This window comes from Dermochelys coriacea, chromosome 6 (assembly GCF_009764565.3).
Source record: "Dermochelys coriacea isolate rDerCor1 chromosome 6, rDerCor1.pri.v4, whole genome shotgun sequence".
In the NCBI taxonomy this organism is placed as follows: Eukaryota; Metazoa; Chordata; order Testudines; family Dermochelyidae; genus Dermochelys; species Dermochelys coriacea.
In genome coordinates, this window is record NC_050073.1 from 108,203,061 (window position 1) to 108,219,530 (window position 16,470).

The window sequence follows — 16,470 nt, forward strand, 5'->3', positions numbered from 1 at the left end:
AGATTATTTCATTTGATAGAAATACAGTCCTGTCTCAGAGAGAACATGGCAGGTGTTTAACAAATGTTAAACACTATAGTTCAGAACAGGAACTGAAGAGTGCCTCTCCATTTTTATGTACAGGGTGCACATTGTAGTTACTCCACTTGGAATTGGGCCAGGATACCATGCCCTTCTCTTGCAAGAGTTGTAGGGGAATTGTTAATAACCTAGTCAGTGGTCTTGTCCAAAAGATCTTGGGCAACATTTTCAAAAGCACTTAAATCCCTAAATCTCATTGACTTTCAGTGGGACTTGGGGCTTGACTATGTGGGGTTTTAAACCTGATCAAATCAAGTTAATCGTCTGAAAACAGGTACACATGGCACAAATTCATTACTGCGCATTAACTCCACATTTATCATGAACTCTGGAGTCCTCTTGCAAAGTGGACCAGTTTTGCTTCAAATTGAATGTGACTGGTCTACTCGTGTGGACACAATTGTTGATTAGGTTATTAACAATTCCCCTACAATTCTTACAAGAGAAGGGCATGGTATCCTGGCCTAATTCCAAGTGGAGTAACTATACCTTGCACCCTTTGTGTAAAAATGGAGAAGGTACTCTTCATTTCCTGTTCTGAACTGTAGCATTTAATGTTTGTTAAACAGCTGTTACATTCTCCCTGAGAGAGAGAGGATTGTATTTCTGTCAGATGATATAATCTATACTCTTCTGGGGAAAGAAACCATATATAAATGTAAATTACCTCCTGTGACCTGTTTTGCAGAAAGTATCTTCTTGTATAAAACTCATTCTCGCCTTCTTGCGGGCTTCTACTGACTATCCCAAAGTGCTTTGCAGTTTGACCATTACAGACTTGTCCATTTACATGTCAGCCCTCCCATGCTTTGGTGTCAAGTTCACAAGATGACCCCTCCACCTTTAAAAGCTGACACGGGGCCAGATTTTGCCCATTTGCTCTTGGATCACTGTGCATCATTTTTGTAATATAACCACAATAGCACTCTGGAAGCCAGGCACCGTACCTTGTACAGCCACTTGGTGCTGTGCTGAGACCCTGAATCTCATCACCATCTAGGGAGAAGTGTCTGTGCAAGAAGCTCTTGTAGCCAGCCTCTGGAATAAAGTGCTTCTTGTGGGCATTACAAAGCAGATGTTTGTGAGGAACATGGAGCAGTGTCAGACAAAGAGCAAGTTGCTCAGGAAAAAGTACATTGTCTCCTTTTGTCCCTCATTTCAATCTGGCAGGGGACATGTGACATGCCCAGTTTTTTGATGAACCAGATAGGGTTCTACACAATTATACTACCACTGTCCCAGGCACCATTTGGATCCTGTGGCCCACACTTCTCCCCCCATCTCTCCACCCTCCTGAGGATGATCTTTTGGAAGATGAACAGAAGGCTGCCTCAGAGGAACTGTCCCCCTGAGAGACAGGAACTTTTGGGGACACAGGGTCCTGATGCCGATCAGCTGGAAAGCTAGCTGCAGTCCTGCTCTGCATCAGCTGATCCTGAGTTCCAGCCAGGAACCCTGGCCAGGACTGATAAGGCAGATTCCTGGAGGCTTCGGTATGTATGCACCTAGACTTACCATTTGTGATGATGATTACTGTACAGTACAGTACAGAGAACTGGGATTATTTAGTCTGCTGAAGAGAAGAATGAGGGGGGATTTGATAGTTGCTTTCAACTACCTGAAAGGAGATTGCAAAAAGGATGGATCTAGATGACAGAACAAGCAGTAATGGTCTCAAGTTGCAGTGGGGATGATTTAGGCAGGATATTAGGAAAAACTTTTTCACTAGGAGGGTGGTGAAGCACTGGAATGGGTTACCTAGGGAAGTGGTGGAATCTCCTTCCTTAGAGGTTTTTAAGGTCAGGCTTGACAAAGCCCTGGCTGGGATGATTTAGTGGGGGACTAGTTCTGCTTTGAGCAGGGGATTGGACTAGATCACCTCCTGAGGTCCCTTCCAACCCTGTGACCCTAGCTTTCGGAGTAGCTCACATCCACCTGCAATGGCTGAGGCCTGGTGCACTATGGCCCTCCTGAGTTTCCAACTCAGCCAACACTGTCCATTCAGTCCTCCCAAACCTCTGTCCAAAACATGATGATGATGAAAATGAACACGTCGGTCCGCACTGCTTTTGATTGTTATTGAGCAGAACCCGTCATCACCATGGATGTGTGTCTCTGGAATGGTGGTTGAAGCATGAAGGGACGTATGAATCTTTAGTGCATCTGGCACGTAAATACCTTGGGACACCGGATACAATAGTGCCATGCAAATGTCTGTTCTCACTTTCAGGTGATGTAAACAAGAAGTGGGCAGCATTATCCCCCGCAAATGTAAAAAAACTTGTTTGTCTGAGCGACTGGCTGAACAAGAAGTAGGACTGATTGGACTTGTAGGCACTAAAGTCTTACTTTTTTTTTTTTTGAGTGCAGTTATTTTTGTACATAATTCTACATTTTGTACATAATTCTACAATTTAACTTTCATGATAAAGAAATTGCACTACAGTACTTGTATTAGGTGAACTGAAAAATACTATTTCTTTTGTTTTTTACAGTGAAAATATTTGTAATAAAAATAAATATAAAGTGAGCACTGTACACTTCATATTCTGTGTTGTAATTAAGTCAATATATTTGAAAATGTAGAAAACATCCAGAAATATTTAAATAAATGGTATTCTATTATTGTTTAACAGCGTGATTAATCGCGAGTAAAATTTTTAATTGCGTGACAGCCCTAGTATAAATGTACACTGTATGCCTCATTAAGGCACAGACAGTACTGCTCTCTGCTGAGGTACAAATGCCCTGTAACACATGTTGTAGGTCACAATCACTACACGACCCTATATATTTGTCTCTGCATGTCTGCAGGGGAGATACAGCAGAAGTTAAGACTGAGAAATCACTTGATTTTGTTTCTGACATTACAGAGAATAGCAACATGCCTCTCCACCCCCTGGCTATAGGTTGCAAGCCCCTTCCATTCCTGCTGCATTTCTGGGGTACCATCCTCTTGAATAACTTATCTCGCTGGGCTACCCTTCACCTTTATCAAGGTGCTCACCTGCCTCACCATAATGTCATCGAGAGTCAGGACAGCCTAAAGGGGATTATTATCCAATTCACCTCCCCCCTTCACCTCTCAGACCCCACAGAAACACCTCCAGCACACAAACAAAACTGCAAAAACAAACCTGAAACATAATTCCATATCCCCCACCTTGCTAACAGCGTAGTCAGCAGACAGACATTGTAATGCCTCCAGCACACTTCTCACACACAGACCACTTGCCATCTCGGAGGTGTCACCAAGGCTGCGAAGAGTCTCAAGGAGGTAAAGTCCCACATACATAATAAAAAATGCTAGGATGGCCAGTCTGGAATATGAACAATAAGTGACTGTTTTTCTTCCCACCTGCAATGGCCAGGCCTGCAAGGACAGGGCTTCTATCTACTGCTGAGAGGCCGGCCAATCAGAGGTGGTAAAAAAAGAAAGACTCAGGATAAGATGTTTGCAGAACTCATGGCAGAGTCCCAGAGGAAAGCCAGGCTGGCTGAGAGGTGGAGGCAGAACCTTACGACCCAGAGGTAAAAAGAAATGCAGCTCTCCCAGCAGCCTGTGGCAGTGGCCAAGGACAGCATCACCATGAAAAGAAAAGGAAAGGGAAAAGACAAGGTGATGCAGAGGCAACCCATGGATGCTATCCTGAGCCAGAATGCTCTCCTCCAAAATATGCTACTGAGAGGCCAGGAGTCCCATCATTTAGGACTCAGCCATGTCCTTCTGTCCCTGGACAATATTGGCTACTGGGCCAGCAGCAGCTCCTCCCTGCCATATCCCTGTAGTAGTGCTACGAGCAGCCATTCCCCTCTCAGAACCAACCTCCAGGCACCAAGAACACTGGCTCCTGGGAGTCCAGCAGTTCCAAGCCCTTCAGCGCCTCTGACAATTTTGAGCTTTGGCACTCAACTCTAGAGACCATATGGGCAAGAGGAGGCAGAGAGAAGGTGCATACCTACCTATCACTACCACCCATTCCCCAAAAATAATTGTTCTGTTTCCACTGTTAGTACTGTTGCACTTCCAGTTGTGTTTGCATGGTTTTAATTAAAGGTTTGTTTACTGTTGGTTAGGAATAGATTGTTTAGTTCAATGTACTTTCAAATACAAAAATATTTTTGTATTTTTTCCATTGGTTCATTTACAATTTTGGTTTTTGTTATTGTTCTTTCATAATAAAAACCATGTTAACTCATCAATTATGAGGCAGCATTGCATTTAACTTTGGAAATCCTTTACATAAATCTGCAATAATTCATAGGGTTTTATAGAATTACAGAGGGAATGTTCCACCATCCAGACACGAAACCCCAGTGCTTGCAATGTGTCTGTCCTGACATGCCCTCACAAGCAAACAACTGCACACATTCAGACATGAGACTCAAAATAGGACTAATAGATAGCCTGACAATATTCCCACAGGTGTTAGCATTTTCTATGGAATGCCTTGCTGGCTGCTTGATCCATAGAAAACTCCCACCTATCATTATGGCTTTCTTCCTCTCATAAACATTGTGCAGAACACAACGTGCAGAAACGTTGTTTTTTCTGCTATTTCCGACCTCTTCCATAAGTAGCGTCAACTGCCTTTCAAACAACCAAACACAAGCTCAACCACTCCTACCAGTTAAAATGTTCCTTCCATGTGTCCAAGTGGCCTGTATATGGCTTCTTTAACCAGGGCATCAGAGGATAAGATGGGTCTACCAGAATAACTGGGCCAACCTCCATGACATTAATATCCACATTGGTCCTGGGGCAAAAAGTCCTTCCTCCTTCCTCCATTAATTTAAATAAAACTGAGTTCCGAAAGGTCCTACCACCCTGCATTTATATCTGTAAATCTGCTGCAGGGGTCAATCAGTCCTAGAAGCACAGGCAAGAAATACTCCTTTTCTGTTTATAAATTCTGCACCCTGATGAGGGAGCGCAAATGATAGGCACATGGGTTCCATCAGTTGTCTCAATACAGTTTGGGGACCCAATGCATGCAAAGCCATCAGTTATCTCCTGAGCATTCCACAGCTTCAGGATCTGGTTAGACAGTACTTCATCATTGGATAGCTGATCTGAATGAGTATGGCCCTAACAGTTGATCTCCCAGTGCTGAATTGGTTGGCTACAGACCAGCGTGCCAGGGTGGCCAGATTCCAATGGCGATCCATCTCTCCACAGATGTGGGGAACCGCATGTTGGTGGGTTCTGCCTAAAGCTCCAGGGCCAGTTCTGCAGAGATCTCAAAAACAGTAGCCCTCCCCATCCTGAAGTCCTCTTGCTACAGCAGTCGTCCCATGTCTGCAGAACAACTCTGTCCCACCAATCCGCGCTGGTTTCTCAAGCCCAGAAGTGGCCCTGAATGCTATGTAGCTGATCCAGGAACTGGTCCTCTAGTTCAGGGGTTCTCAAATCTTTTCTTTCTGAGCTGCCCGGCACCCCCCCCCCCACACACACACACACAATATAAAAACCCCACAGCCCACCTGTGCCACAACAACTATTTTTCTGCATATAAAAGCCACGGCCGGTGTTAGGGTCTTTGAGCCCTGGGCTTCAGCTACATGTGGTGGGGCTTTGGCTTTCTTCCCTGGGCCCCAGCAGGTATAATGCCAGGCCTGCTTGGCTGATCCCCTGAAACCTGTTTGCAGCCCCCCCCAGTGGGCCCTGGACCCCTGGCTGAGAACCACTGTTCTAGTTCCAACAGCTCAGCATCATCCTCTGCCTGGTCGTCCTGCTGCCACCTCTTCCAAGTGTTCTCCTGCTGCCGGGGGGAGCTGCTGTTGCTGTAGAATATTCGCCTGTTCCCACGTCATCTGCTCAGTAGCGCAATGGGCAAAGTCCAGGGCCAGATCCATCCAGTTTTGATTGCTGTAGAATCATAGAATCGTAGGATTGGAAAGGACCTTGAGAGGTCTTCTAATCCTGTCCCCTGCACTCAGGGCAGGACTAAGTATTATCTAAGCCATCCCCAACAGATGTTTGTCTAACCCACTCTTAAAAATCTCCAATGAGGGAACTTCCCTAGGTAATTTATTCCAGTGCTTAACCACCCTGACAATCAGGAAGTTTTTCCTAATGTTCAGCCTAAACCTTCCTTGCTGCAATTTAAGGCCATTGCTTCTTGTCCTAACCTCAGAGGTTAAGGAGAAGAATTTGTCTCCCTCCTCCTTGTAACAATCTTTTATGTACTTGAAAACTGTTATCGTCTCCCCCCCAGTCTTCTCCTTTCCAGCCTAAACAAACCCAGTTTTTTCAATCCTCCCTCATTGATCATGTCTTCTAGACCTTTAATAATTTTTGTTACTTTTCTCTGGACTTTCTCCAATTTGTCCACATCTTTCCTGAATGTGGCACCCAGACCTGGACACAATACTCCAGTTGAGGCCTAATCAGCATGGAGTAGAGCGGAAGAATTACTTCTTGTGTCTTGCTTACAACACTTCTGCCAATACATCCCAGAATGAAGTTTGCTTTTTTTGCAGTAGTGTTACACTGTTGCCTCATATTTAGCTTGTGATCCACTATAACCCCCCAGATCATACAGCCCAAGCAGCATGGGTGTATTCATGTGTGTCACAATAGCAGCACAGAGCAAGGTTGGGTCCATGTTAGCTGACAGCAATATGAAAATGGCATAAGCCCACTCAGAAAGAAGTATGGTTTTGAGACAGTGGAAGCTTAGGATTTAAAAAAAATAATTGAACCAACATGGCTTCTCACAGTCATTGTGAAAATAATTGCAGGATGCAGCTGCTCAACAGCAAAGCAAAAGACCACAGAGTACCCCTAAGAATGCTTCTCCATCAGTTTGCAGCAAACCGGTGTCATGTATTCACACAATGCAAATTGAAAATGGAACAGATGTGCTGTGTGTACGCTATTGATTGCATCATGCGAGATACCTGACCGGCATCAAAAAGCATCAGATTAACACCTCCCCCAAGGTGTAAATGTACTTTTAGCTCCCAAGTCACTAAAGTGTTTTTGAAAAATTCAGAATCTCATCATCACAACACAGTTCCCCTTTAGATCTGATGAAGTCTCAGCACAGTTATATGGTAAGCAAAGGGTAATCTCTGCTGGTCAAAAGAGAGCGAGAAGCGACACACTGATGGTTTTTCAAAAAATGTTTGTTTTCAACTTGAGTCAATTGTGCATTTCATTTCTGCCCCACTGGGTGGTGCTCTGATGGCTGTCATTGAACTCAGCCGTGTCCAGTTCATTCTTGCACATATGTGGAACTTCGTCTGTTTGACTGAATAAGCTAAGATAGCCTATAAGGACACCGGGGGAGAGGGGGAGCCCAGCTTTTCCTTTTTACTAACTTCTGGTCTTTGAAAAGCTTGCTTTGATTGCAAGAGCAGGAATGGTTTGGAGACTTGTTCTGTACAATTTGTTATTTTGAATGATACCTCGCCAGTGACCTTTTAAAAAATTGTACATGAAAAAAAAATTAGAGCAGTTTAGCAGGTTTACAAATCCCCTTAATCAAGAAGGCTATCAGCCCTGTAAAAGCAGCCATGCTAGTGCCCCCAAAGGCGAGCCTTTCTACTGGAGAGATGCGAAACATCAAAGCTCATACGAGCTATTGTATCTGAAGACGGCCCCTAACAATAGCTAGCTTCTACTGCTCCAACTCCATCTGCAGCTCTAGCAATTTCTAACGCCTGCTGTGAGATGTCTGTGAACCAGTTGCAAGCCATCCCACAAGAATGAGGTGGAAGTGTAAATGCTTGTTTGGTGCTCTTGGGAATTGTGACTGCCGTGTGTCCAGGCACAGCCCTGAAGACTGAAGGGAGACTGAGTGAAACTGGGCAGTTGTTTGAGTTTTGTTCTTTTTTCTTTTCTTTTCCCCCCTTCAAAGTGGCCACCAGAGTCTTGGGACTGTTAGCACTGGTGCCTCAGCTAATCTCTATGGCCTGGGGATCTCTGGCCCAAACCATATATGACGTTATAGATCAACATAGACTTTTTTGGTGGAGGCAGACAAAGGGCTAAATTTGGAGGTGATATGACAGTTAGATTCCCCTAGGTCATATTTACCCAGTTACCAAAGGGTAAGAGGGTCGAAGGCAATAACATATACCCTGTGGTGCGGAAGAAAGTGTACATTTCAGTGGGAGATGGCTTGCTTCAACTTACATAGTTCTATACCTCATGTTAGGATTGTCGACACATACATTTTGCCAGCAGAGCTATGTCGGTCAGGGCTCTGATTTTTTTGCCAAGAGAGCTGGGCCAGCAAAAGCTCTAGTGTTTATACAGCAAAAAGTGCTTATGGAAAAAAAACTTATTTTTTTCAGAGGCACAAAACGTGTTCAGTCTCCACTGCCCACCCGACAACAAGGGAACTAACCAACTGCCATAAGCCCCACTGGCCAAAGGACTTTTTTGTGGGGGTGCTGATTTAACTTCATCTTCACAAGGAGGGTTTACCAGTGTCACTTTACTGCTATAGCTATACCAGCAAACCCTTTTAAGTGCAGACAAGGCCTTAGTTGCTTTTCTTGCTTGCTCTCTGCTGGTCCTTTGGGAATGTGAATTAAACCATCTTATGCTCCTTTGCTCAGTGGGCAAAATTCAGAGGGAAGCTTAAGGGAAGGGTGTAAGTTACAAGCTGGTGAGGGGCTGTCAGTCATACGTTAACAGAAAGGAGTCCAATCCAAATGGGGGTGCCTAAATAAGTGGGACGATTTTTAATTGGGACGAGCACTCAACAGTTCCCACGGATGTCAGGGCTCAGCACTTGACAATCAGGCCTCTGTTTTAGGCACCTAAATTTGGATTTAGGACCTAACTTTAGTTGCCCTGTTTTGAAAATATTGGCCAAAGGAATCTAAGTTGCTGTGATGTGTGAAGGGGAGTCACAAGAAGGGAAAAGTGCGGTTCTCCCAGTCTGAGACTCTTCTCTGAATATTCATAGATTCAAGGAATGTGAGGCCAGAAGGAACCATTAGAGCATCTACTCTGATCTCCTGTATAACACAGGCCCTGAAATTTACCCCTGCCTTGAGCCCAGTAATTTGTGTTTGGCTAATGCATATCTTCCACAAAGGCACCCAGTCTTGGTTTGGAGACATCAAGAGATGTCGAATCCACCACTTACCCTTGGTAGTTTGTTCCAGTGGTTAATCACTCCCACTGTTAAAAATGTGTGCCTTATTTCTCATTTGAATTGGTCTGGCTTCATCTTCCACCCACTGGGTCTTGTTATGCTATTTCCCACTAGCTTAAAGAGCCCTTTATTAGTGAAGAGAGGGAGTGTTGTACAGTTATCTGGTCAACTGTCAATGTTCTAACTTGTTCCAAAATAATCTACTTTTAAGTGATCACCCTGTCCACATGGTTTTCATGATCCCGCTGAAGTCAATGGAAGTGCTGACTCCTGAAAATCGTACTGGGCCAGGGGCATGCCTGACAGTCAAATTACTGAGTCCTTCTGTCTCTTCCAAAGTGCCTCAGCTGTGGCTCCCAGTGCCTTTCTTACAGGTGAGTCATCCTAGGAGCTGAAGAAATGTCTTGTCCAACCTCCAGTTTAATGGTTCTCAGACTGCAGTCCATGGAGCTACTCACATGTTGCTGGCTCTTTCTTGCTTCCAGCTGCTAAATGTCATTAAAGGAAGCTGAAAATGCACAAATCCCTTTCTAGTGTTACTCTCCCAGCTACGTGACTGCTGTAGTTGCCACAGGCACAGTCATACAATTTCTAAGAAGTGAGCCAAGTCATTGAGGGAGCACGTTTTTAGTACTGCCTGGGGGAAAACCCCCTCTGATTGGCTGCTTTCCCCCCCTTGCCTGCCTCCTGGCATAGAGCAGCCAATCAGAGCTGCTGCAGGCAGCGCTCTTTTCTTGGGAGCTGACACCATTCTCCAAGGAGGGAGTAGAAAGTGCCTAGCAGCTCAAGGCATCTCTTCTCTTTCCGCTCTCCTGTGAGGAACAGGGCAGCTCCTCTCCCCTCCCTCCCTGCAACACCCAGCCTGGGAAAGGGGATCCCAGTGCAGCCCCCACCCTGGCCTGAGATAGGGTGACAAGCCTCTGGAGGTGAGGCTGAGGTGTGTGGGAGAGAGGGCAGTTAGGGGGATTAATTGGGGGGTAAAATTGGTTGCTGAGTAGGGGAACGAGCAGACACAGGGGGAATGGGACCCCCCCACACACACAGTTTTTTAGGACACTTTAAGCACTGCCACACAGAAGTAGCTTTAGCAAGAGCTAGAGGGGAACTCCACCAGAGACAGGGAAACCTCCCCTTCTTATCTCTCCACAAACGAGGCAGAGACTTATCATAGAATCACAGACTATTAGGGTTGGAAGAGACCTCAAAAGGTCATCTAGTCCCATCCCCTGCTCAAAGCAGGACCAACACCAACTAAATCATCCCAGCCAAGGCTTTCTCAAGGCGGGCCTTAAAAACCTCTAAGGATGGAGATTCCACCTCCTCTCTAGGTAACCCATTCCAGTGCTTCAGCACCCTCCTAGTGGTACCTAGTGGTACCTCTTTACCATTAGAAAAGGTTGTTTATAGAGTAAGCTGACCTGGGACTTTTGAGAAAATATAGAAGTCCTTCTTGGGGCTTTAATTACCCTGAGGCTTCAACCTGCGAGGGGCTGAATAGGTCTACACTACAGACCTATTTTGGGATAACTACATTGCTCACGGGTGTGAAAACTGAGCAGGTTACACCAACATACCCCCCATGTAAACAGTGCTGTGTCCATGGGAGTGTGTCTCCCACTGACACAGCTCCCGCCTCTCAGGGAGGCAGATTAACTATGCCGACGGGAGAAATCGGTGCAGCTGTGCTGCTCTAGTGCCATACGTGAAGACAAGCCCCTACTCTTTTTCCGTTTGGGTTAAGTTTGAGAGAACGGGGCTGGAAGTCCCCAGTAACACCCGTCAGCTATCAACACTAGCCTGGGAAAGTCCTGAAGGGACAGGTCAGACTGATGTTTGCTTACAAGAAGAATGTCAAGCTTTTAAAACTCAACTTTGGGGCAAGCCAGGGACTTAATAGCAGGAGCCTTTGAGCTGAGAAAATAATTCCCAGGGAATAGTTTACTCAATGAGCTTAGCCTCTGTGAGCAGAGGGGTGAGTCCTTCAAATAGACAAATCATTAGACAAATCCCTTAGAATGTTTTACACCCCCTGATTGATGGCAAATACTTGAAATTCATGCTTCCAGCATCGAGGCTTGAACATGCAAATATAACATTTGCTATTTCACCTGTAACTTCAACATTCACTTAAACAAGGAATTTCCACACTGGACCAAACCAGGGGTCTATCTAGTCCAGGACCCTATCACTGTGCTCATGGCCAGTATCAGCAGCTTCAGAGGAAGGTGCAAGAAACCCGGCTGGCGGCATTTATTAGATACCTGTCCAAAAGCTCAATCAGTTAGGTCTTGGGGAATGAGTTTCATGGCTAATAGAAGGGGCAGGGGAGAGAGGAAGGAGGAGTAGCTGAAGAGGAGAATAGTTTTACTAGTTTTGAACTTGCTACCTTTGAATGTCCCTGGGTATTTTGTATTTCTGAGACAAGTTGACTAATTCTACCTTCCCTGTGCCTGTCAGTCTTGTGTATGCCTTTACTGTGACCACTCTCAATCACCTCTGCTCTTGGGTAAGCTGCCCCAGTCCTTTCATCCTCTCACTGTAGACGAATTTTTCTGTGCCCTTAACCACTCTCCACCAATATCCTTAGTAGGGAAATGCGTTTGCTTGAATGTTCCCAGAGAGGGACTGCAAACCGGCATGAACATGCCTGAAATGAATTTGAAGTGCTAACTGACAGTCACAGCCTTGTTTTTGTAACTCACCCAGCTCTAGTCAGAGTGCTCTGTACTGCCGTCCACAGGACCTGGTTTTATTTCCAGTCTGGTGGTGCCGGGAGGACTGTGGAGGCAGCTTCAGAGCTGAGGGCATGATATAGAGGAGGGGAGACCTTTTGTGCTGCTCAGCAGTGATCCTTGTGATGAGCTCTGAAGGGAGCTCCTGGCCCTTCTTTTTTGCTAGAAGGACAGGTTTGATTCTGTAGGGTCTCAGGGAGGGGAAGTGGGGAAACCTTTGCGGCAGTTTTAAGATGATTTCCAGCTCAAGTCATTCTACTGTAAATGCTTTGAATCAGTCAATTTATTACCATCTATCAGGGCAATTGATCATCCTTGGTACGTTTCCTCTTCAGAGATGGCTGTATCACCTGCAGGTATAGTGTAGCACTAGCCAGAGACAGCGAAGCACTTCCATCTGTTAGCATCAAGCTAACAAATCTCTCTCCAATAAGTGTGGCATTTAAGTATCAGAGGAGTAGTAGCTGTGTTAATCTGTATCCACAAAAATAACAAGGAGTCCGGTGGCACCTTAAAGACTAACAGATTTATTTGGGTATGAGCTTTTGTGGGCAAAAAACCCACTTCTTCAGATGCATGGAGTGAAAATTACAGGTGCAGGCATAAATATACTGACACATCCGGTATGTCTTCACTACCTGCCAGATTGGCGGGCCGCGATCCCCAGCGGGGATCGATTTATCGTGTCTAGTCTAGATGCGATAAATTGTCCCCCAAGTGCTCTCCTGTCGACTCCTGTTCTCCAGTGCTGCAAGAGGTGCAGGCAGAGTCGACGGGGGAGCAGCAGCAGTTGACTCACCATGGTGGAGACACCATGATAAGTCGATCTAAGTATGTCGACTTCAGCTACGTTATTCATGTAGCTGAAGTTGCATAACTTAGATCGATTCCCCCCCCCCACACACACACCCAGTGTAGACCAGGGAGAAGAGAAGGGAGTTACCTTACAAGTGGAGAACCAGTGTCGACAGGGCCAGTCAATTAGGATGTGTTCCAGGTCCTGAAGCAACTTCAGAAAAAAACCCACATAAAAACAGTTCCTTTCCCCCACTGACCCCCTGGGGGTCACCAGCTCTCTATTGCAAGCTTGTGTAAACCTTCCCCTCTTGCCCCAAAAAAAAAAAAAAAAAAGCTTATGCCCAAATAAATCTGTTTTAAGGTACCACCGGACTCCTCGTTGTTTTTGTGACATTTATATACATGCTAAACCCTCTGCTGACCAGTACCAGTTCAGCAGTTAATTTCTGGGTGTGTGATTGTTTTAAATAGAAAGAATACTAATAGCCACACGTATGGACAGAAAAGCACAGTCAGTCATTGGATTCGTTTGCTGGACGTTCTAAGAGGCAGCTGTGTCTAATAGCTAATGCCAATGGTATTTTTGGTTCTGCCCCTGATTTGTAACGTGACCTTTGGCATGTCAAGTGATTCTCTGTGTGATTCACAGTCTGTAAAATGGGGATTTTGTGAAGATTAGTTAGTCAAAATTCATACCATATGTTGAAGACATGAAGGGCACCATGTTAGTACTTGGCATGGGGCTGCTTGCTTTCATTTCTGTGCGTTGATTTTTAGTTCCTTAATCTATTTTTCTCTCTTTCTGTGCCATGTTCCAGCCTGACCCATGTGTCTGTCTATCTAAGTCACATTTCTCATTCATCCATCTATTTAGGGTCAAGTGTTACATACGTAAGTGAGAGCAGCTTCATTTCTGTCAAAGGAAGGACATGAATCTCCAGGAGTCCAAGCATGTGCTCCTTCCCTAGGTGAGATCCCTGTGAGTGGTTTTGTTGCAAGAGAAACAAAACCACGCTCAAAGTGCTCTCTGCCCTTCAGCCTGCACAGAGATGGGTAAGTTTCATTACCTCCATTTTTACCTAAAGGGAAAGATTTGTCCAAGGTCAGAGGCAGGAATTGAACCCAGCTCTCCTTACTCCCAGTCCGGTAGCCTGCCCCCTAGCAGGCTGCCTCCCCATCTGTTCCACAGCCCCCTTTATTGGGGGAAGGCTTGCATGGGTGAGGAGGGCTTTCATTGTGCCCTCATCCTCATCTGTGGTAATGAGGAATTGCACAGCTGAGGGCCCTCTGCCCAGAACACCCATCCCCTGATTCCAGACCCTGAGCCCAAAGAGGGGGACCATCCACCGCAACATCCCCAGGGAGGGCAGTGGCTTGTGGGAGGAGAGGTGGTCTCTGAACTCATTAGGCCCCGCCTATTGTGGGACTTTAGAATCAGGAGCTAGGACCCTGGAATGATGCTGAATGCGTCCCCCTGCATGAAGAGTTTGATTGCAGCACCCCGACGAGATCTTTGGCAAAGTGGCAGGATATGACAATATGTGTTTGATGTCCTAGATCACTCCCTGTTTGGGAGTGAAACCCTGGCCCTGCCGAAATCAGTGGAATAAAGCCTAACTTCAGTGGGGCATGTCTCTGGACCCTCACTGCTGCTGAAGGGTGACCAAACCAACAGCTGCTCATTAACTGGATTACAAAAATGATCTCAGTTGATGTCTGTAGCTATCACTCTTAGTAGTAGACATTGGGGAGTGGGGTAGCAGCCATTAAAGTATAGAGCCTGTGGGCAGGACATGGCCTGGGTTCATACTCCTCTTCTGGTTCACATTAACAGGGAACAGTCTGACTCTGAGCCAGCTGGGAGGCAGCAGCTCTGCTGTGTTTTTTGCAGCCTTGGAGCAGACGGCTGTGTGCATTCCAGCCCAGTGAATGGCGCTGGGCAGGAAGTTGATCCTCCCGGCTTATGTGTACTTTGTGTGCGCACTGCTCTGCCCTCCTGCCCACAGGCGCCCATGCAACCTGCCAGCTTGTTTTCAGAGGAATTTGTTTGGTTTCTGATGAGGTACTGGACAGAATGGTTAGAAAAACGCAGCGTCGCATGGCAGCCAAATTAAGGTGCCAAAACCAAGAGCAAGCTTGTACCCCTGTGCGACCAGGGTTTTCTTGCCTTTGTCCTAAGCAATCCTCCTTTCCTGAAGCTTTTATTGCTGAACATTCCCTTCCTTCCATCCTGCCCACTTCTGAGGGCCTATGAAAATACAGGGGATTTTACTGCAGGCCAGCATTAATCTAAAGAGCACACAGGGCCAGATTTCTGATTGGTAATGAGAGAGGGAGCCGTTCACCTCTTTACAGCCTGTCCCCACCTCATGGAAAACACTGATACAGGTTTGGCCAGCATCCAACCAGACAGCTATTGTCTTGCAAGGTTTTTGGCTAGACAAGTTTGCAGGCCACATTCCTCTGCCTTCTCTCTAACTCAGGAGAGGTGGAGCCGTGTGGAGATTGTCATCTTCTCTTCTCTTTCACTGGAAGGTCTCTGGGGGAAGAAGAGTAGGGAGTGGTGGGGGCAGGGGGTGTTAGTCGACATACCATGCTTAGGTAAGGTTAGCTCAGCTCTCTTGGGGCAGGGAAAGGTCTCTGAAGAGTGACTGCAGTGGAACTCCCTGATAAATCCCAGTTGAGGACCAGGTCCTTTGAGAAAGTCCCTTTCTAGTGTGTTTCCACAACAGCTTTGAGTGACCTGGTTATGTGTGTGTGTGTGGTTTTTCTTTAAAACTGCTTCAGCCCCTAAAACAATTTCTGCAGAATTAGCTAGACCTGTCCCTGACTCCAGATGCCACCACTTTCTCCAGCACTGCTCTGGTTCTGTGGGAAATGGCCTTACTGTCTCAGTTCAGCTGCTAGCAGACAAGTGCCCATAACACACAGCCACCGCTGGAAGCAGTCGCGGTTGGAAGCCGCTGGGTCATCTGCAGAGGGGATGGTCCCTCCATCTCCGAGCCGAGGCAGGTTGGCACAGGGCTGAGTGGGGAAGATTGTGCTGCTGCTATTTGTGTTGTGCTTATTCTTTGGATAAAGGCAGGACTCTCGGCTGGTCAGCTCCCTGCTTTTCACCAGCACTGACTTCATTAAAAACTTGTGCAGAAATGTTTGCACAATGTGAAACTTCTACAGAAATCAGGTTTCAGAGTAGCAGCCGTGTTAGTCTGTATTCACAAAAAGAAAAGGAGTACTTGTGGCATCTTAGAGACTAACAAATTTATTTGAGCATAAGCTTTCATGAGCTACAGCTCACTTCATTGGATGCAGCTGTAGCTCACGAAAGCTTATGCTCAAATAAATTTGTTAGTCTCTAAGGTGCCACAAGTACTCTTTTTTCTACAGAAATGTTTGCACAATGTGCTGATTATGAGATCAGACTTCATCCACAGAGCACATCTCTGATCTACCTATCTAGGTGCTTCCATGACCCCCAGCACATAGTGTTTGAGTACCTCAAGGCTAGCAATAGATCGTATCCCCATGAGACCCCTGGCAAGTAGGGAAGTATTGTCCCATTTTGCAGATGGGGAACTGAGACATTGGATAGGTTAAGTGCTTTGCCCAAGGTCACACCAGGAGTTTGTGGCTGAGCTGAGAACCAAACCCAGGCCTCCTGAGTCCAAATCCCTACTCACTTGATCAAACCTTGCTCCCCTAATCAGGCAGAGAGACGATCAGTCTTACTTCTGATGGGAGAG